General features: G+C 45.2%; 1 long non-coding RNA gene across 1 annotated transcript; it reads right to left on the reverse strand.

Moving 5' to 3' along the window:
• Positions 1-7,077: 7,077 nt before the first annotated feature.
• On the reverse strand, positions 7,078-7,926 carry LOC141152900 (uncharacterized). The gene is made up of 3 exons (XR_012247183.1): positions 7,902-7,926; positions 7,469-7,534; positions 7,078-7,331 (listed from the first exon to the last, which is right to left on the reverse strand). It is a non-coding gene; the product is annotated as an uncharacterized lncRNA (long non-coding RNA).
• Positions 7,927-21,689: the final 13,763 nt, after the last annotated feature.

A 21,689-nucleotide genomic window follows, 5' to 3' on the forward strand; every position in this document is an offset into this window, starting at 1 on the left:
GCGAGGTCAACTCCCTGTCAGGTACAAGCAGTAAAATAGTCAAATTTCTGAAAATGTAGATAGTTACCCTTGGGGTATTAAAAGTTGTAATGTACTGTATTAATTGTGTACTTTCTTATATGCATGTCTTTATTAATTTGTGCTTTGCTTTATTATTGAACAGTTCAAGTGACATGGACACTTTACCTTATTAATTCCTTTATTGTTTACCTAAGAACTTCGTGGCTGAGGACTGTGTGCAGCCCAAAAACTGCTTTTTGTATATAATTGCGCTCCTTGGAGTGCCCCTTTAGGTGACCTCAGAAGGAAAACCTGTCTGGAGTGGCTCTCTTGGAGGTCCAACGCGGGATCTTCATGCCCTGCAGCCACCCCAGGGCCTACGCTGAGGGTTTGGGACAGGTCCCTCAAAACCACCAAGTACTCTACCCTCTGAGATGGACATCCTATCTGGTAACCTCACCACAAGAGACTTGAATTCTGAGGACACTTTGTATTTGTTTATATTGTTATGCAACGTTTAAGCTTGGTGCCTCCCATAAAGGGAAGATTGTAAATGTTGTTATTGTTGTGTTATAAAATGTACTTCAGCCCGGGAGTGCTGACCTTTGCTAGGGGGGAATGTGACGCCCAGCTGCGCTTGGTATCATAGATCTTAGAAGTGTGCATTGATGGATTCCTGCACAAGAGGCCTCCATAAACATTCACACATCTCCACATTCCACCTCAGACCAGCAGAGGGAGCCCGTTAGGGATATAAATAGGGAAGGTGGAGCCAGGCAGTTCAGTTCCTCTGGAGAGTTCAGCAAGTACAGGTCTGAATGCAGAGTTGAGCTCAGTGGAGTTGTAGCTCAGAATAGTGAGCTTTAGGTGTGCCAGCGCCATAAGATCGGTGAAGCTGCCGTTAGTGTGTATAGCCTAGTGAGGGCCCGAGTAGGCCGAAGGCGAGTGGAGAGTTAGTACATACGGGGCAGAGGAGCTTAACTAGCTCACCCCAAAGAAGTTACCGGACACCGGGTCCGAGCTTACCAGGATCTCTATGACCCAGTAAGGTATAACCAGAATCTCTGGAGAACTACAGGTCCCAGGATCGCTAAAGTGCTGATACGTAACAGAGCCGGGAGACACATAGGCCCCTCAAGCTGAGGAGCGTGTACTCCAAGAAAAGGCCGTACCACAAGGTCAGCCAGCGCAGGACAGAGACAAAGTTAGGCCTAGCTCCAGGCAGGTCAGAAACTTACTACGCCGAGGCAAGAAACAGGAGGCCCTACACCCGCTCATTGGGGAGGATCCTGATATGCACCATTCACCCTACAGTCCTCCGGGATGTGCCTGATTTTCCACCAGTAAAAGGTACTGAAGTGACTACCGTGTCCGTCCCTGTTCTTGCCCTGACCTGGCTGGGTCTCGCCTGTCCTGCATCCCCTTTTCCGTACGCTGCCCTGAGGCCTAGCTCCACCTGTGGGGAGCTATACCATCAAGCTGCCGTATCATCGGCCTCAGTGGACTACGCAGCGCTGGTGATTCTCACCAGAAACCAAAGGTGGCGTCACAAACTGTTATAAAACTAAGAAACTTATTATCCCCCTTTTTAAAGAGTGACCCCAGGGTACGGGCCCGGGAGCCGACCACCGCAATATGCCCAAGGCCAGGCAAAGGCCCGGTTACCGAATCATCCCCATCCCCTGGGCTAGTCACATACGAACAGGTATAAACTATTTGTGATCGGAGCCTAATATTTGCAGGTTGGTTCTGGTACCAGATCCATGTTCTAGGCTTGGTTATGTTACTGATATTTACAAATGCCAGGTTCACCGCAGCAAATCAGACATGTATTTACAATAGGATCTATGGATTTCTGCTCCTACTGTGCCGTGTGCCCTGTATACCCCAACAGAGCGCAGGACCCCTGGGGGGCACAGTCCACATCATGACGGGGAGATTTTTACAGTTTTGTAACTTCATTTTAATTCCCTTCTTCTAAGAGCTAAAAGTTTTTCATTTTTCCATCAATATAGCCGTGTGAGCTGTGAGGACTTGTTTTTTGAGACACGAGTTGTAGTTTAAAGCGACACCATTAATTTTACCATATAATCAATGTACTGAAAAAGGGGGAAAAATCCACAGGGTGACCTACACTGTTATTTGGATTTTATTTTTTAAGGTGTTCATTGTGCGGTAAAGATGATTTGGAAACTTGATCCTACCATTCTATAAGACTGCGGTGATTGACCAAACTTACAAGAATTATTTTTCATATTTTAGTAGTTAAAAAAAATTGAGAACTTTGTAAAATAAAAATTCAGTTTGCGTCGCTACTTTCTGGGACAGGTGACATTTTTCTGTTTGCTCTGATGAACCTGTGAGAGTTTTTTGTGCTGAGCTGTAGATGTTTTGATATCTTGGTGAGATAGATGAGAAGTTTTGGTGGCTTTAATTGTATTTTTTAGGAAGTGCAGCAACCAATAAAGAGAAATTCTGCCATTTTGAGTTTTTTCCTTCTCATCTTTTAACATTACAATTACAGATGTGGCGATATAAAACATTTTTTAGGGGGATTTAAACTTTTATATTTTTAATTTCTTTTATATTCTGTAAATATTAGTTTTACTTTAGAGGAAAAAAATCAAATGAGAAAAAATGCACAATCAGGGTGTAGTAGTGAGATGAAGCCTATAATAATTACAGCACAGCCTAACGTCGTAATCATCTGTGGAAAGGAGAAAGCTTCACCGACAGGTTTAGTGTTGGACAGTTTTGATTGTTTCATGTTATTTGAGCAACTGAAGAGGAACCTCGTGCTGGAGAAGTGTCCAGACTATGGGATATACGGCCACTGTACGGCCATGAAACTGTCTGCTGCCCATAGCAACCAATCACAGTGCAGCTTTCATCTCTCATTGTGCTCTTTTACAGTGAAAGCTGCCCTGTGATTGGTTGCTATGGGTAACACAGACTGTTCCTTGTACACAGTGTTATAAAGGAGCCACGCTGCCCCCATATAGCACTGTTACGCTCCGTGCACAATGGCGGCAGCTCCGCTGTGTGCACCGGATAAATGACAATGTACAGAGAGGTCATGACATGTGGCGGACACATTTGTTGTCTTTACGGTTTATAGATGATGGTCTATACAAAATCATTACCTCCATCTTCCAGGACTAGATAGATTCTGGTAACAATACACTTTTATTGACCTCTCCAGTGGCGGAATACAAAATACCGTCATATACAGAGATAATATGTGATGTGTCTGGACAATCCCATGTAAGGAGTTTATCAGGCCTCCATTAATAAGTATGGCCGCTCCAGGAAATCTAGTTCTTCATAGTGAAATAGAGCGGATCCGTCCTGAACACGGTATTACAGATATACTGCACACATGGCAATCACTGGAGCCCGGGTCACATTGTACATAGAGCAGATATAACAGACTCCTTGGTGGTCCCTTGTGTAGCGCCGATCACTTGCAGCAGCTGCAGGTGTCACATCCATCGCTGCACTCACAGCCCTGGCTGCACTTACTGCACTCAGCCGGACAGCAGGAGCAGCAGCCTGGGGAGGAGACACTGGTGAGAAGACTGCAGGAATGGCGGACGTCACATAGTGTGCACAAGGACAAAACACAAGGGTTAAAGGAAACTCAACATGATTTTACACACGGAAGAATTTGTAGGACTGTATAGAAGCTTGTACCCCAATAAAAATGAGACCTTTTTGCAGAAATCCAATTTTCTAGTCATAAACAATCTAGTGTCAAGTCATATGCAAGTCAGGTAGGAAGTGCACCGGGGGCTAGAAGCAGCCCAATTACACTGACACGCCCCCAGTGCACTTCCAGCCTGATTTGCATATGGCTTCTACACTAGATTTCTCATTACAAGCCAATTGGATCTCTACGAGAAAGGTATCATTTTTATTGGGAAAGAAGCGCCTATAGAAGCATACCACTAATTACATATGTAGAAAATGTGCTGACAGGTTCAATTTGAAGGAATTTCTCAGACATTTATGACATGGATATTCACGGCCATCAGTTTTCACTGACTTGAATGGAGGAAGTCGTAGAACATTCTAGGTCTTGCATTCATTGCTCAAAGGAAAATCCAACAGAAGAAGAATCATGCCATACTCCCCCCATGCTGTAATTTAGTAAAGCTTCTATGGGAGAATATCACTGTACCGGGTGGAGCATATTATATAGTATGGACTCACAGGGACGTCTGTATTCAGCCTTCTAATGTTCTACACAGTTTTGATATTTTTTTTCATCTATCTCTATTTTTAAGAACCCAAAGATGTAATCATGATGTTGGAGCTTTTTTTTCCATATTTAATATTTCTTCTATATTTTAAAGAGGTTGACCACTACTTGGACAACCGCTTCTCATTTCTCATGTTTGGCCCCGTTAAATAAAAACCCCTATACTCCCCTCCGGTGCCGGTACCGTTCCACCGGTGTCAGCACTCACATTCCTGGGGCTCACATGAGGTTGTTATGTCACCTGAACCCTGAGCCCGATCAGCGCTGGCGTCACTGTCGCCTCCTTCACACAAATCGAACATCAAGAGGAAGTCAGAGATCAGCAGCAGCCGAGACTTCCCGCTGATATTCAGTACATCCGAAGGTGAGGACAGTAACGCCGGCGCTGATTGGGCACAGGGCTAGTGTGACATAACAGCCGCACATGAGCCCTGGAAACACGAGTGACGACACCACTGGAAAGGCACCGACATCGGAGGTGAGAATAAGTGTTTTTATTTTAACGGGGACAAACTTGAGGTGCAAGAAGGGGTTGTGCAAGTAGTGGACAATCCCTTTAAGGGGTACTCGGGGCTTAAGAGAAATATATGCAGTAACTCTACGTGACTGCAAATTGATGAACCATTACAATGTACAATGGCACACTGACCACAAGGTTCCCCTCCATTTTCAGAGAGGGCGATCTTGTGCCGACTAGATTCTCATCCACTACACTTAAATGGGTTGTCCCCCGTCAGTTAATCCTGGGCACAGTTTGGTAAAAAAAAAAAAGGTCACTGGTTGGTTGTCCCCCACAAATAGTCAAGTAATATGTACCATATCATAAGCCCAATTATAAAATTGATTTTAGATATATTGAAAACTCTATAAGGAACAAAAAGGGTCTGGTTAGAAACTATATAAAGGGATCAATAAATACAGTGCCTACAAGTAGTATTCAACCCCCTGCAGATTTAGCTGGTTTGATAAGATGCAAATAAGTTAGAGCCTTCAAACTGCAAACGAGAGGAGGTTTTATGAACAGAAGCATAAATCTTACAAACCAAAAAGTTATGTTGCTCAGTTGAATTTTATTAAATTTTAAACATAAAAGTGTGGGTCAATTATTATACAACCCCTATGTTTAATATTTTGTGGAATAACCCTTGTTTGCAATTACAGCTAATAATCGTCTTTTATAAGACCTGATCAGGCCGGCACAGGTCTGTGGAGTTATCTTGGCCCACTCCTCCATGCAGATCTTCTCCAAGTTATCTAGGTTCTTTGGGTGTCTCATGTGGACTTTATTCTTGAGCTCCTTCCACAAGTTTTCAATTGGGTTAAGGTCAGGAGACTGACTAGGCCACTCCAACACCTTGACTTTTTCCCTCTTGAACCAGGCCTTGGTTTTCTTGGCTGTGTGCTTTGGGTCGTTGTCTTGTTGGAAGATGAAATTACGACCCATCTTAAGATCTTTGATGGAGGAGCGGAGGTTCTTGGCCAAAATCTCCAGGTAGGCCGTGCTTTCCATCTTCCCATGGATGCGGACCAGATGGCCAGGCCCCTTGGCTGAGAAACAGCCCCACAGCATGATGCTGCCACCACCATGCTTGACTGTAGGGATGGTATTCTTGGGGTCGTATGCAGTGCCATCCAGTCTCCAAACGTCACGTGTGTGGTTGGCACCAAAGATCTCGATCTTGGTCTCATCAGACCATAGAACCTTGAACCAGTCTGTCTCAGAGTCCTCCAAGTGATCATGAGCAAACTGTAGACGAGCCTTGACATGACGCTTTGAAAGTAAAGGTACCTTACGGGCTCGTCTGGAACGGAGACCATTGCGGTGGAGTACGTTACTTATGGTATTGACTGAAACCAATGTCCCCACTGCCATGAGATCTTCCCGGAGCTCCTTCCTTGTTGTCCTTGGGTTAGCCTTGACTCTTCGGACAAGCCTGGCCTCGGCACGGGAGGACACTTTCAAAGACTGTCCAGGCCGTGGAAGGCTAACAGTAGTTCCATAAGCCTTCCACTTACGGATGATGCTCCCAACAGTGGAGACAGGTAGGCCCAACTCCTTGGAAAGGGTTTTGTACCCCTTGCCAGCCTTGTGACCCTCCACGATCTTGTCTCTGATGGCCTTGGAATGCTCCTTTGTCTTTCCCATGTTGACCATGTCTGAGTGCTGTTCACAAGTTTGGGGAGGGTCTTAAATAGTCAGAAAAGGCTGGCAAAAGAGATCTTTAATCCACACATGTGAAGCTCATTATTCTTGGTGCCTGAACTACTTCTTAATACTTTAGGGGGACCAAACAGAATTCTTGTGGTTTGAAGGGTTGAATAATAAATGACACTCTGAATTAACTTTTAACGTTTTTAAAAAAAAAAAAAAAAAATTTCCTGCCGTGCATTTCCCACTTCCAGGCTGATCTACAGTACAAATGTCACAATGCCAAGTTAATTCCGCATGTGTCAACCAGCTAAATCTGCAGGGGGTTGAATACTACTTATAGGCACTGTATATGGTGATGGTTTGGGGGGCCTTAATGAAGCTGAGAGATTCCCTTTAACTGAAATAGGACAATCCGTTTGTTCTATTGAGACAATCGGATGAGAATCTAGTCGGCATGTGACCGCCCTCTCACTATAGAGTAGAGGGGAGTCCTGACACTGTGCACATTGCAGCAATTCGGCAATCTGCAGACACATCGGGTGACTGCAGAAAGTTTTCTTCAGTCTGGAAAACACCTTTCTGGATAATCTGTCAGGGTAATTACATTCTAAGCTATGCACATTGCCATTTAGTGCAGCATGCCCTAAGAATATTCTCACCTTTATATTTGTTTATTCAGATCCTTTGTGCTTATAACCAGAAAACCGACTCTGAAGTAGTATGTATAGTAGGCGCTCGGTGCCCCATTAGCGGTGCTCAGCGGTCCGGAGCACCTTCCTTATGTCAGTTATTCCTCGCTGCATTGAGAACCTAATTTACTTATCACATCAAAGTCGTCTTTGATTATTCTTTGGATAAGCCGTCCTCTATGGCGATCTGCATTTTGCCCTCATAGACTTCCTGTAATATTTTATTATTCTATAAAAATAAAAAATAAAAGATTCACTTGACAGATTCAATAAATTTCTATGAACTAAGAATGGACATCAGTGTGCATTATGTCTAGTTGGAAATTGTATATATAGGATGGATGTAGAGCATACATGTATACTCACTTTTTTTGCATGTTGGACATTTGCAGTTCTTACATTTGCAGGATTCTCCGCAGGTACAAGAAGCTCCTAAGAGGGAAACAGGAGTTTTATCATGGAGCAGAAAATGACATATATTCAATGATCATCAAATGCTATAGATCTGATACTCGCCACAATAAACACTATTCTCAGCGGCAGCACACACAACTATACAACCCATTAGACACAGTCAGAAATACACAATGTTAGATTAAAAATCCCGACATTGTAACATTTCTCTTAAAAAACACAATAATGTAGATGTTTTGCTACAAACATCGCTATAATTATTCTGATTGTAGTAAAAATATTCAGAGTATTGTCTTAGCATTGCCCAAAATGGATCTGAGCTCCAGGCTACACCTGCATTTAGTTTCCTGCAATGTCTCTATATCCAGTGTAATCCCCTTCTTACCTGATGAGCAGTTACAGTCCTGAGGGTCCATGGCTCTGGGGTACAGATGATCTGTAGGATTGGTGGATTCTGTGTGCGATGTTGAATGAAGTGAACAGTGACTTTCTGCCTTTTATACACAAGATACTGAGCTAAGTGCAAACTCTGCCCATAAGTCAGTGCACCCCCCGCCCAGTCACATCCACATGTGTAAGGACAGTGTACAGTGAGGAGCTGTGTGCAAACCTGCAGAGTCACATAGATGGGATGATCCAACAGAAATGTCTGTGATTTACAGTCACTGTATTACAATTACTATAATACCTCTAAGTATAAGCGCATTACTTATTCATATCCAACTTCTTACAATATCTTTATCCAGAGATTATTATATGTTCTGCGAATTTTGTTAATTTTCAATAAAGAATCTACATAAATCTGCTTATGGTTTAAAATAAGAAACAAAGTAGTAATTATAACTTGCATATGAAAAAGTGTTAATAAATCGGACACATAGAGTTTGGAAGAGTGATGTTTCACCTTAGGTCATGTAGACACAAGCTGCATAGATGTTTGCATGTAAATGATATTGTCACAAACCGATCGGAGCCACGTGCCCCTGATCCTTCCTCACAACTTCCGTGAGTTCCGGGTTTAGGATAATGGGAAGCGAGCTTATAAATTTTGATATATTTATTTACTCAAAAGAGCGATGCTAGGTACAATATATACAAGCGGTTACAAGATACATATATACAGTAGTCAGACAAATACAGTAAGGAAGTAGTAATACGATACAGTAAAATTAAAAGGAATAAAAGTGAATATACCACACTTTCATCAAAGGTCTCTGGACACGGCAGGAAGGATGCTGTCATGGGTCCAGGGCGGTTTCTTGTGTCTTTCTGCTCATCTGTAGCGACAGGTGACCCTCAACAGAAGACCCCTCCTCTCTCACAGAGGGACACATTTATACGTAACTTGGGCAGGGCAGAAAATAGGCGATTTACATGTAATCTCCTCTTCCCTTCTATCAGATATTTCATAATCCATTTCCCAGCAATATTCTCATTGTAAGGTGCGCATGGTAATTGATCTAACACAGGAGCTTCCCCTGTCTTCAGAGGTAATTCAATTAGCTATTCCTCATTGCCATGATTCAATTAGCTTCCCCATACTCTTGTCAGGAATAGGCGTTTGCACTACAAAGGTATATATCCTAGCTGACCTGTATTCAATTCTCTCCTGGGGTCCTTTGAAGTCAGACAGAGAGGCATTCCTGCTGAGACCTTAATAACTGGGAATATGACGTTCCAGTCCCAGGCCTCACCACAGATATGTCACCAGATAAAGTGTAATTCTTCTTTGTATCTACAGTCAGGGGCTTTTGTATGGATTCCTAAGAAGTGGTTTTCAGACGTTTCCCAGACAGAGTCGCTGACATCAATAAGGCTAACATTAATTTTAATTTTTATATAGCGCAAACAAATTCCGCAGCGCTTTCCATACATTATTATCATCACTGTCCCCATTGGGGCTCACAATCTAGATATTAATAATTGGATATTGTCTGACCTTCTTTCCGGTAGTGTCTATCTTTTTACCTGGACACATTAGCATATTCTACTATGGAGCCCCCATCGGAGCCATTAATGGGGGGCACAGGAGTCTGAGCCTTAGGATGAGTGCAGTGTGGTGAGTACAGGGATGTTCAGGCTGAGTGTGATGAGATGAGTGCAGTGTGGTGAGTACAGGGCTGTTCAGGCTGGGTGTGATGAGTTGAGTGCAGTGTGGTGGGTACAGGGATGTTCAGGCTGGGTGTGATGAGATGAGTGCAGTGTGGTGAGTACAGGGCTGTTCAGGCTGGGTGTGATGAGATGAGTGCAGTGTGGTGAGTACAGGGCTGTTCAGGCTGGGTGTGATGAGATGAGTGCAGTGTGGTGAGTACAGGGCTGTTCAGGCTGGGTGTGATGAGATGAGTGCAGTGTGGTGAGTACAGGTATGTTCAGGCTGGGTGTGATGAGATGAGTGCAGTGTGGTGAGTACAGGTGTGTTCAGGCTGAGTGTGATGAGATGAGTGCAGTGTGGTGAGTACAGAGGTGTTCAGGCTGGGTGTGATGAGATGAGTGCAGTGTGGTGAGTACAGGGTTGTTCAGGCTGGGTGTGATGAGATGAGTGCAGTGTGGTGAGTACAGAGGTGTTCAGGCTGGGTGTGATGAGATGAGTGCAGTGTGGTGAGTACAGGGCTGTTCAGGCTGGGTGTGATGAGATGAGTGCAGTGTGGTGAGTACAGGGTTGCTCAGGCTGGGTGTGATGAGATGAGTGCAGTGTGGTGAGTACAGGGATGTTGAGGCTTGGTGTGATGAGATGAGTGCAGTGTGGTGAGTACAGGGTTGTTCAGGCTGGGTGTGATGAGATGAGTGCAGTGTGGTGAGTACAGGGTTGTTCAGGCTGGGTGTGATGAGATGAGTGCAGTGTGGTGGGTACAGGGATGTTCAGGCTGGTTGTGATGAGATGAGTGCAGTGTGGTGAGTACAGAGGTGTTCAGGCTGGGTGTAATGAGATGAGTGCAGTGTGGTGAGTACAGGGTTGTTCAGACTGGGTGTGATGAGATGAGTGCAGTGTGGTGGGTACAGGGTTGTTCAGGCTGAGTGTGATGAGATGAGTGCAGTGTGGTGAGTACAGGGTTGTTCAGGCTGGGTGTGATGAGATGAGTGCAGGGCTGGAGGTGACGGCTGTGTGCAGAGATGGGGGATGTAGACAGTGTAGTCCAGGCTGAGTGCACACTGATCATTTCTCCTGCTGAGGTCACACTGCACACAGCACTAAATCATCTCTGGGGAACAGGAACAAGAACCATGATTAACTCTTTGATAGCAGCTGCAGCTAAATAGTTAAAACGGGGATATCGGCTAACAGTTATTTGCATATAGCTGTAGGATGGGCCCTGAGGATAAATTCCTCCTGTGGGCCCCTGACACCCCAGTCCGACACTGGTTAAAATCATTCAGTAGCGCTACAAAATGTCACAGTGTAGCCCCGGCCTCACGTGAACACTTAGGAAGGTCTTCATCTATTAAATAAGTTTAATTTCTTCGTTATCGATGTTGTTGGGTAAACCAATATATCAGGGATTTCCAAGCATTGCCATGATCCTGAATGTCACATCTGTTAGATACACAGTGTAGCCCAGAAAATGCTCTTCAAGAAGGTGTATATGAATAAGTAAAGCGCTTATATTTATATCATTACATAGAATGATTAAGGTGCCTGCTGGTAACAATGTCCGTCACCATAGACATGTCTGCCGGGTCATACTTTGTCCTGGGGGGCTGCAGGTTTGCACACAGCACCTCCTTGTTTGTCCTGACACATGTGGATGTGATGTGGGCGGTGGGTGGTTTGTGATCAGGGTTTGCACTCAGCTCTGTATCTGCTGTATATAAGGTGGAGAAGAACTGTTCACTTCATTCAGCATCATTTCCAGACTCCACCAATCCTACAGATCATCTGTACCCCAGAGCCATGGACCCTCAGGACTGTAACTGCTCAGCAGGTAAGAAGGGGATTGCACTGGACCTGTTACATGTAGTAGTGCTGAGTGCGTTAATTAGTCATTTTCTTAGATGTTCCTCTGGTTTAATGTAGGACTGCGTGCGCTTCTATTCAGAGAAACAATATAATGTGTTGGACAGGAGGAAATGATCCCACTCCATAAAAAAATCATCTTCACCATCAGATTCCATATAGTGACTTTTACTAAACGCTGGATGGAAACAAGGACGCAGCGCTGGCCATATGTGATACCTGCCTTAATGGAAATATTTGGGCCAACTTGTTAAACACTTAGGGCAAAGACAATACAATAGGAGATAATTCTTACTACAATCAGAACAAGTTGGAAATATAAAATGATGTCAATTGCAGTAAAATATCTTTACATTAACGTGATTTAAAGACAAATGATACAATGTGAGAATGTTCTTCTATCCTTGTGTTCTTCTTACTCTGCCTAATGGGATGTATTCACACAGTGCAGCTGGCGCTGATGTACATAGCGGTATAAGCTTGTCTGCAGGAGCTGACAATAGTGTATACTGTGAGGAGGACATTGGAAAGAAATCCATGGTGTATGATGGTGACTGAATGTACTGAATATTCTGCTCCATGATAAAATTCCTGCTTCTCTTAGGTGCTTCTTGTACCTGCGGAGAATCCTGCAAATGTAAGAACTGCAAGTGTACAACATGCAAAAAAAGTGAGTATACAGGAGCTATAGATAGAAATACATAGCATCTCTAACCAGACTTTATACACTGTATTGTTTATGTAGTTTAAACCTTATTGATTCATATAAAATAAATCTGTCATCTTTAACTTTAGGCCTTTTAGAGATAATTTCATCTTCAATTTCCTTAACTGTTCAGAATAACAGTAATTTTGACCAGGGGTGCCCAAACTTTTACATGCCACTGTAATAGTATTATTATTAATAGCATTATTACTATTGCTTTTATAGGGTTTCATTATTCATTATATTATTTTTATCATTATTAAAAAATTAACTGTGAAAATACTGTAAAAAATATTAAGAAAAGAAAAAAAAAGCTTCAAATTCATGCTACGATTTTGGGTCCTAAAACCTAACTTACTGTATATACCTCAAGTAAATTTTATGCTGGCACAAATAAGGGATATGGGATGAAGGATAATTGTAAATAACTGTAAAATATATTTAATAATGGTGAGCTTAAGGCCGGGTTCACACGAGCGTATTTTACGGTCCTTGTATGGATGGCAATTATCAGACTAAACTGCAGATCTGCTGACCCGAACTTACTGGCTGATAGACACATACGAAGCTTTAAAGGGAATCTGTCAGCAGGTTTTTGCTATGTAATCTGAATACAGCATGAGTTAGGGGTTAAAACACAGATTTCAGTGATGCCTCTCTTATCAGGCTAGCAGTTTTGTTTGCTAGCAATGATGGTTTTAGCACCAGGAGCTGGGACACAGCATGCGCATGCTAGACTGACATGCCCCCTCCTGTGATAGGCAGCTCACTGTCTATGGACATTGTATATACCGAGCCTGGTGTGGGCGGGGTTAGCTTCCCAGCTCTGCTGTATTGCTAAATCTAAAAACTCTGATTGTGTCAGAACGGCTGCACCCAGTAAAGTAAGTGATACATCATTGGATTCAGCTTCTCTTTGCCTACATCAAGCCACTCTCAGATGAGGTAGCAAAAATCCACTGACAAATTCCCTTTAAGCTTGGGTCTGGAGACCCGTCGCCAGACCAGGCATTGTGGTTCGTATATGGACTGTGAAATACGCTCTTGGGTATTCCTGCCACACATACTCCCAGACGCAGCATCTAGGTACAGAATTAATGTGGAGGTAATTTATCATGAGCTGCGGCTTCCTATAGTCACTTCCATGGAAAGAGGCGAGGTTATATTGTAGCACCCCGAGGACTCGGCTGCTACAGGGGTATTGCACCTCGAACCAGAGGTGTGGTATTCCACTCCCGGGTAGGGATGGAGCGTGGAACGGAGCTCAGTTAGCTGCATGCACCACACTCACCCCATTTCCGGGGGACAGATCAACGGTACTCCCACCAGATAGATGTGCAGGTATCACAGATCCTAGAAGTGTGCATTGATAGATTCCTGCACAAGAGGCCCCCATAAACATTCACACATCTCCACCTTCCACCTCAGACCAGCAGAGGGAGCCCGTTAAGGATATAAATAGGGAAGGTGGAGCCAGGCAGTTCAGTTCCTCTGGAGAGTTCAGCAAGTACAGGTCTGAATGCAGAGTTGTGCTCAGTTGAGTTGTAGCTCAGAATAGTGAGCTTTAAGTGTGCCGGCGCCATAAGATCGGTGAAGTGCAGCAAGCTGCCGTTAGTGTGTATAGCCTAGTGAGGGCCCGAGTAGGCCGAAGGCGAGTGGAGAGTTAGTACATAGGGGGCAGAGAAGCTTAACTAGCTCACCCCGAAGAAGTTACCAGACACCGGGTCCGAGCTTACCGGGATCTCTATGACCCAGTAAGGTATAACCGGAATCCCTGGAGAACTACAGGTCCCAGGATCGCTAAAGTGCTGATACGTAACAGAGCCGGGAGACACATAGGCCCCGCAAGCTGAGGAGCGTGTACTCCAAGAAAAGGCCCTACCACAAGGTCAGCCAGCGCAGGACAGAGACAAAGTTAGGCCTAGCTCCAGGCAGGTCAGAAACTTACTACGCAGAGGCAAGAAACAGGAGGCCCTACACCCGCTCATTGGGGAGGATCCTGATATGCACCCTTCACCCTACAGTGCTCCGGGATGTGCCTGATTTTCCACCAGTAAAAGGTACTGAAGTGACTACTATGTCCGTCCCTGTTCTTGCCCTGACCCAGCTGGGTCTCGCCTGTCCTGCATCCCCTTTTCCGTACGCTGCCCTGAGGCCTAGCTCCACCTGTGGGGAGCTATACCATCGAGCTGCCTTATCATCGGCCTTAGTGGACTGCGCAGCACTGGTGATTCTTACCAGAAACCACAGGTGGCGTCACGAACTGTTATAAAACTAAGAAACTTATTATCCCCCTTTTTAAAGAGTGACCCCAGGGTACGGGCCCGGGAGCCGACCACCGCGACATCCCCAAGGCCAGGCAAAGGCCCGGGTACCGAGTCATTCCCATCCCCTGGGCTAGTCATCTCTCCTGGCGTCACGAACAGGATAGCGTGCCCGCTGCATCGACGGAGGACAATGTTCGGGACTATGCCTGGCGTCTACAGGGGGCGCTGCGGGCTCTGAAACAGGTTAGTCCGACCAGCATAGATAATGAACACAAAATGCTGAAGGAACAGTTTGTCCGGGGACTGAGGTCTCCAGAAGAGAGCAGGACTGTACGTTGGTGGTCCTTGGATCATCCAGATGCCACCTTTGACAATCTTAAGGACATGGCTATAAAAGGACTGCAGCCCCTGGAAACAAACGCCGTCCAATGTTACCAGGGTGGGGCTACCCCAGTGCCTGCTACACCCACTTTTTTCCCGGTGGCTGCTGAAGCCAAGGTTCCAGCAACGTTCCAGCAACGTCCCCTAGAGAGCTTGACTGTCTGCGCTCTGAAGTGCGCCAGTTGAGCAAAACCTGTTATGTTCTGCTACCAGAGCTAAGGAAAGAGAGGAGATCTGTCCCTACGATAGAACTCAGCTGAATCCCTACGATGTAACAGGGAACCTGATCCTGCGATCAGACCTGCTAAAGTCCTAAGCTAGTCTGTACGGAGACCTATAGATGTGGGGAAGGAATCCCTACAAGTACTAAGGACTGGGAGGAAAATGGGACACCTCCTAACAGAAATAGTAGCAGACAGACGAACAAACAAAATATATAGAACATAGAGGTCCGAAGACCAAGCAAACTAACAGAGTTAGATACAGAGCACAGGCTAGCTAGAAAGTAGTTATACAATGAAGTCCAGCAAAGCCAGAAGGGCGAAGCAGGATTAAATAGGCCAACAAGGTCATGTGACCAGCAAAGGAAAAAACCTAAGAGCAAGGTTCTAACAGTACCCCCCCTTCTAAGAGGATCCTCCGGATCCCCTAGGACCAGGCTTATCAGGAAATTTCCTGTGAAACGCTCTGATAAGTCTGGACGCGGAAACATCATCTGACCTCACCCAAGAGTTATCCTCGGGTCCGAAACCTTTCCAGGCCACAAGATACTGCAAACTACCTCTATACCGTCTAGAGTTAAGGATGCGAGAAATTTCATATTCCCCGTCCTCCACCACCGGAGGAACAGAGGCAGAGGCGTCACCATCCGACACAACAGCTTTTTTTAACAGAGAGACATGAAATACCGGATTAATTCTCCAGGAGGTAGGAACCTCCAACCTAACAGCAGATTGGTTGACAACCTGAAGCACCTTAAAGGGCCCTACAAACTTGGGACCCAATTTCTTAGAAGGAATCCTCAACCGCAGATTCCTAGAGGACAACCAAACCATGTCACCAACAGCGAACAAAACCTCCTGTCGTTTCTTATCAAAGTAGTCTTTAGATTTTCTGTTGGCCTCCTGAAGATTACCACGCACATCCGTCCAAACTCTCTCCAAATCACCGGAAAAATTCTCCTCCTCAGGCACGGCAGATCCCAACTTGGAGAACGACCCAAACGACGGATGTCTCCCAGAACAACAAAAAAAAGGCGAACAACCAGCAGAAGAAGATGTATGATTGTTCAGAGCAAATTCAGCAAGTGGCAGAAACTCAGACCACCCCTCTTGATTGTCTGCCACAAAACAACGCAAGAACTGCTCAACATCCTGGTTTTTCCTTTCTGTCTGGCCATTAGATTCAGGATGATATCCGGACGAGAACGACAAATGAACTCCCAACCTGTCACAAAAGGCACGCCAAAAACGAGCCACGAACTGAGGACCCCTATCAGAAACAATGTCAGTAGGAACGCCATGAAGTCTGACAATTTCCTTGACAAAGGCCTTAGCGAGAGTTTTAGCGCAGGGCAGTTTGACGAAGGGAACCAAGTGACACATCTTGCTAAATCGGTCCACGACCACCCAGATGACAGTAAAACCCTCAGAGGGGGGAAGGTCAGTTATAAAGTCCATAGCCAAATGTGTCCAAGGAGCACTGGGAACCTCCAAAGGACAAAGCAACCCCGCAGCAGGAGTATGTGAGGACTTAGATCTAGCACATATAGTACATTGACGCACCCACTTAATGACTTCCTTCTGCCATCCAGGCCACCAAAAACTGCGACCCACCAGTCTCTTGGTCTCAGAGATTCCGGGATGACCTGCCAACCAAGATTCGTGACACTCAACAAACAAATCTCTCCTAAAGATCCCAGGCACAAACAACCTCCCATGAGGAGTGTTAGATGGGGCATTCTCCTGTGCTTTAAGAATCTCATCTTCCAAAACGGAGTCCAAAGCAGCTATCACAACACCTTCTTGTAAAATGTTCTCCTCTTTCTCAGCACCGACTATGGGAGAAAAACTGCGAGACAAGGCATCCGCCTTAACATTCTTAGTACCAGGGATGTAAGTAACGGAGAAATTAAACCACGAGAAAAACAGTGCCCACCTAGCCTGACGGGCATTCAGGCGCTTGGCAGCATCAAGATATATCAGATTTTTATGATCCGTAAGAACCTGAACGGGAAATTCCGCACCTTCCAAGAAGTGGCGCCAGTGTTCAAATGCGAGTTTAATAGCCAATAATTCCCGATTACCAATATCGTAATTCAGTTCAGTCTCCGAAAAATTTTTTGAAAAAAAGGCACAGGGATGTAATCCATCCCCGTTATCCTGAGACAATACTGCACCAACCCCCACAGAGGAAGCATCAACCTCAACCAAAAACGGCTTAGTCACATCAGGCTGCATAAGGATGGGAGCAGAGGTGAACCTCTCCTTGAGATACACAAAAGCTTCAATGGCCTCAGAAGACCACTGAACCGCATCAGCACCTTTCCTGGTGAGATCGGTCAGAGGTTTGACAATACTAGAAAAATTTTTTATAAATTTTCTGTAATAATTGGCGAAACCTAAAAACCTCTGTATCGATTTCAAACCAATAGGCCTAGGCCATTCCTGTACAGCTTGAACTTTAACCGGGTCCATCTCAAAACCTTCGCTGGAGATAATGTAACCCAAAAAAACTAATTCTCTGTACAGCGAACTCACATTTCTCCAGCTTAGCAAAAAGCGAATTGTCCATTAATAACTGTAATACCTCACGTACGCTCCGCCAATGAGACTCCAGATCCGGCGAATAAATCAAAATGTCATCCAAATACACAACCACATTTTTGCCGATCAAAGGTCTAAGGATGTCATTGATAAGATTCTGGAAAAATGCAGGAGCATTAGTAAGACCAAAAGGCATAACCAGATTCTCAAAATGACCCACAGGAGTGTTAAAAGCAGTCTTCCATTCGTCACCCTCCTTCATGCGCAACAGATTGTATGCCCCCTTAAGGTCAATTTTAGAGAACCACTTGGCCCCCATTAACTGGTTAAACAGATCAGGAATCAATGGCAGTGGGTAAGGATTGCGTACAGTAATTTTGTTAATCTCACGAAAATCCAGACAAGGACGTAAACCGCCGTCCTTTTTTTTCACAAAAAAAAATCCAACCGCCACAGGAGACTTAGAGGGCCTAATGTGACCGGCGGCCAAACTTGTCTGTATGTATTCCTCCAAAGCCTTCCTCTCAGGAATAGTAAGGTTAAATAAACGACTTTTAGGAAGAGTCGCTCCAGGGACAAATTCAATAGAACAATCATAGTCTCTATGGGGAGGCAAAACCTGCGATTCCTTCTCAGAAAAAACTCTCCAAAAATCCTGAATAGGAACAGGCAATTCTCCTCTATCCAAAGCTGCAATACGCCCGTTACAACACTTGTCATAACATTTATGGCTCCAGGATTTAATTTCACTGGTAGACCAATCCAGTACAGGATTGTGAAATTTTAACCAGGGCAATCCCAATATTACTGGAGAAGGTAAGTTATTCAAAACTACCAAATCCAATTTCTCATGGTGAACACCATTAATAGTGAGAGGAAATTCACAGACCTTGAGAGTAATATTCTTCAAAGGGGAACCATCCACAGAAACCACAGCAATGGGGGATGATAAAGGTTCGGGTTTTAAATTGAGTCTTTCCAAGAATCCCCCATCAATTATATTCAGAGTAGACCCACAATCAACAAACACCCGAAATTCCATTAATTTTTCCTGAGCAATCGTGGAAGCAGCTAAAAATACACCCTTGGAATTTAAACAGGCAATACGGACATGACTGACCATTTTTTTTTCTTTCTTCATACGAAGCTCACAGCCTTTAATCAAATGACCAGATTTTCCGCAATAGAAACACAAGCCTTCAGAAAATCTACGGTCTTTTTCTTGAGAGCGAGGTGCCACCGGTCCAATCTCCATCGGTTCACCACTGTTAGTACACACATTCTCATAACCAGAAACTGACATAGCAGAGGATTTGCTCTCATTAACCCTTGCACGCAGTCTCCTATCCACCCGTATAGCTAATTGCATAGCCTGTTGCAAATCTTCAGGTGTAGGATAAGCAATTAGCAGGTCTTTAACCCTTTCATTAAGCCCAGCAAGAAATAGACTTTTCAGAGCAGAATCGTTCCACCCTGTTTGAGTAGACCAACGACGGAAATGAGTACAATATTTTTCCACATTACCTGATCCCTGTTTCAAACGTCTCAACTCAGTCTCAGCTGATGCGACACGGTCAGGATCATCATATAATAGTCCCAAAGCAGAAAAAAAACTATCCACTGATCTGAAGCATGTATCACTAGGTTGCAAAGAAAAGGCCCACTCCTGAGGCTCTTTGCGCAAAAGTGACATTATGAACCCTATGCGCTGGGATTCATCCCCAGAGGACTTGGGTCTCAAACGAAAATACAATAAGCAAGCATTTTTAAATGAAAAAAATTCTCGGTGTTCACCAAAAAATAAATCCGGCAAACATACCTTAGGCTCCAAGAAATGTGCTCCAGGACAGTTACTCACGTGCTGACGGAGCTCGGCCACCTCCAGAGAGAGTCCCTGCAGGCGATGAGCCAAATCCTGAACCGACACCATGATGGAACAGAAAAATCTTTCCTTAGAGAATTTGCAGGCTGGACTTACTGTTATGTTCTGCTACCAGAGCTAAGGAAAGAGAGGAGATCTGTCCCTACGATAGAACTCAGCTGAATCCCTACGATGTAACAGGGAACCTGATTCTGCGATCAGACCTGCTAAAGTCCTAAGCTAGTCTGTACGGAGACCTATAGATGTGGGGAAGGAATCCCTACAAGTACTAAGGACTGGGAGGAAAATGGGACACCTCCTAACAGAAATAGTAGCAGACAGACGAACAAACAAAATATATAGAACATAGAGGTCCGAAGACCAAGCAAACTAACAGAGTTAGATACAGAGCACAGGCTAGCTAGAAAGTAGTTATACAATGAAGTCCAGCAAAGCCAGAAGGGCGGAGCAGGATTAAATAGGCCAACAAGGTCATGTGACCAGCAAAGGAAAAAACCTAAGAGCAAGGTTCTAACAAAACCCTGACCACTGTGCTGAGTGCCCTGCAGCTGCGGACGGAGCCCGAGGAAGGAGGGAAAATCCTGTTAGCCGATAGCCCTGAGGATGTCCCCTGGATGCGAAGGAGGAGGAGGCCAACACCACCCTCTACGAGGACCAGTGATCAGCGCCGTCCACAGAAGGACCCTACCTGCTACCGCTGCCGCAAGACCGGACACACCGCCCAGAATTGTCCTTTAAACGAGAAAACCCTGGGGCCGAGGGCCGACACCCAGGAGTAAGTTCCCCAGGCCCATCAGACTGGTACAACAGGTTCGTCGGAGGAAGACCTTTCCTGTCCATTGTGTTGGACGGGATCCCGACGCACGCTCTGCTGGACACAGGATCTCAGGTAACCATCATGCCTGACGTCCTCCTCAAGAGGTTCTGGTCCATGGACGACCTACGTCCGCCAGCTCCAAATCTTTCTGTTTATGCCTCAAACGGACTCCCCCTTAACCTAATCGGGGTTAAGAATGTGACTGTAAAGGTGGGGAGAGTGGAGCTGAAGGACCAGGGGCTAATTGTAGTAGAGACTAATCCTGATGACACCAATCCGTATATGGTACTTGGCACTAACATTGTTGGTAACTGTTTGGGAGAAGTTGTGTTCTTGCTCCAACAGATAGCTGACACTGCCAGACCAAGACAGAGGAGGGCACTGCAGAAGGAGATCCGAGTCCTGCTTTACCAACAGTAAGTAAGGTTAACAGAAGGTGAAATCGGTAATGTGCGGATAACGAACCCCATACCCATTGTCATCCCCCCAATGAGTGAAATGCTCATCTGGTGTTGAGCTACTATAGGTCTTAGAGGACAGAGCTACCAGGCGGTAGTAGAACCCCTTTGCTCTGAGCACAGACCCACGCTCTTAACCGCCAGAGGAGTGGTAGATGTACGCAATGGGAGGGTGCCCATCCGTCTTCTCAATTATGGGGAAGATGAGGTCAGATTGCCACGTTATGCCACTGTTGCCAAATTACATGCTGTAAATAACAACAGCATTCACAAGGCGGAGTCCTTAACCTCACCAGATGAAGTGGAGGATAATGACCCTGCAACCTAGGTGGAGGATTGGTGTCAACAGCTCCATGTTGGGACAGACACCAGTCCTGCCCATCAAAAACAGGGTGTACACCGGGTGGTACAAGAATACGCGCAGGTGTTCAGTAAACATCCACTTGACTTTGGGAGGATTAAGGGGGTTCAACATCATATCCCCACAGGCGACCATCCCCCAATCAAAGAACGTTACAGGCCTATACCACCAGCTCACTACCAGAAGGCTAAGGAAATGCTGCATGACATGAGAAAGGCGGGGGTAGTAAGGGATAGTTGTAGTCCCTGGGCAGCCCCCCTAGTGCTAGTTAGGAAAAAGGACGGGAGCATGAGAATGTGTGTAGATTACCGACAAGTAAATCGCATTACACATAAAGATGCATACCTTTTACCACGCATAGAGGAGTCCCTAGCTGCCTTAAAGTCTGCAAATTAGTTTTCCACCCTTGACTTCACTAGTGGGTACTGGCAAGTAGCTGTGGCTGAGGAGGATCGGGAGAAGATGGCCTTCACCAACCCGATGGGACTCTGCGAGTTCAATAGTATGCCGTTTTGACTCTGCAATGCCCCCGGAACGTTCCAGAGATTGATGGAGTGCTGCCTAGGACACCGCAACTTCGAGAC

The sequence above is a fragment of the Phyllobates terribilis genome, unplaced genomic scaffold (genome assembly GCF_046119375.1).
Source record: "Phyllobates terribilis strain yellow unplaced genomic scaffold, ASM4611937v1 Scaffold_7__3_contigs__length_470593459, whole genome shotgun sequence".
NCBI lineage: Eukaryota > Metazoa > Chordata > Amphibia > Anura > Dendrobatidae > Phyllobates > Phyllobates terribilis.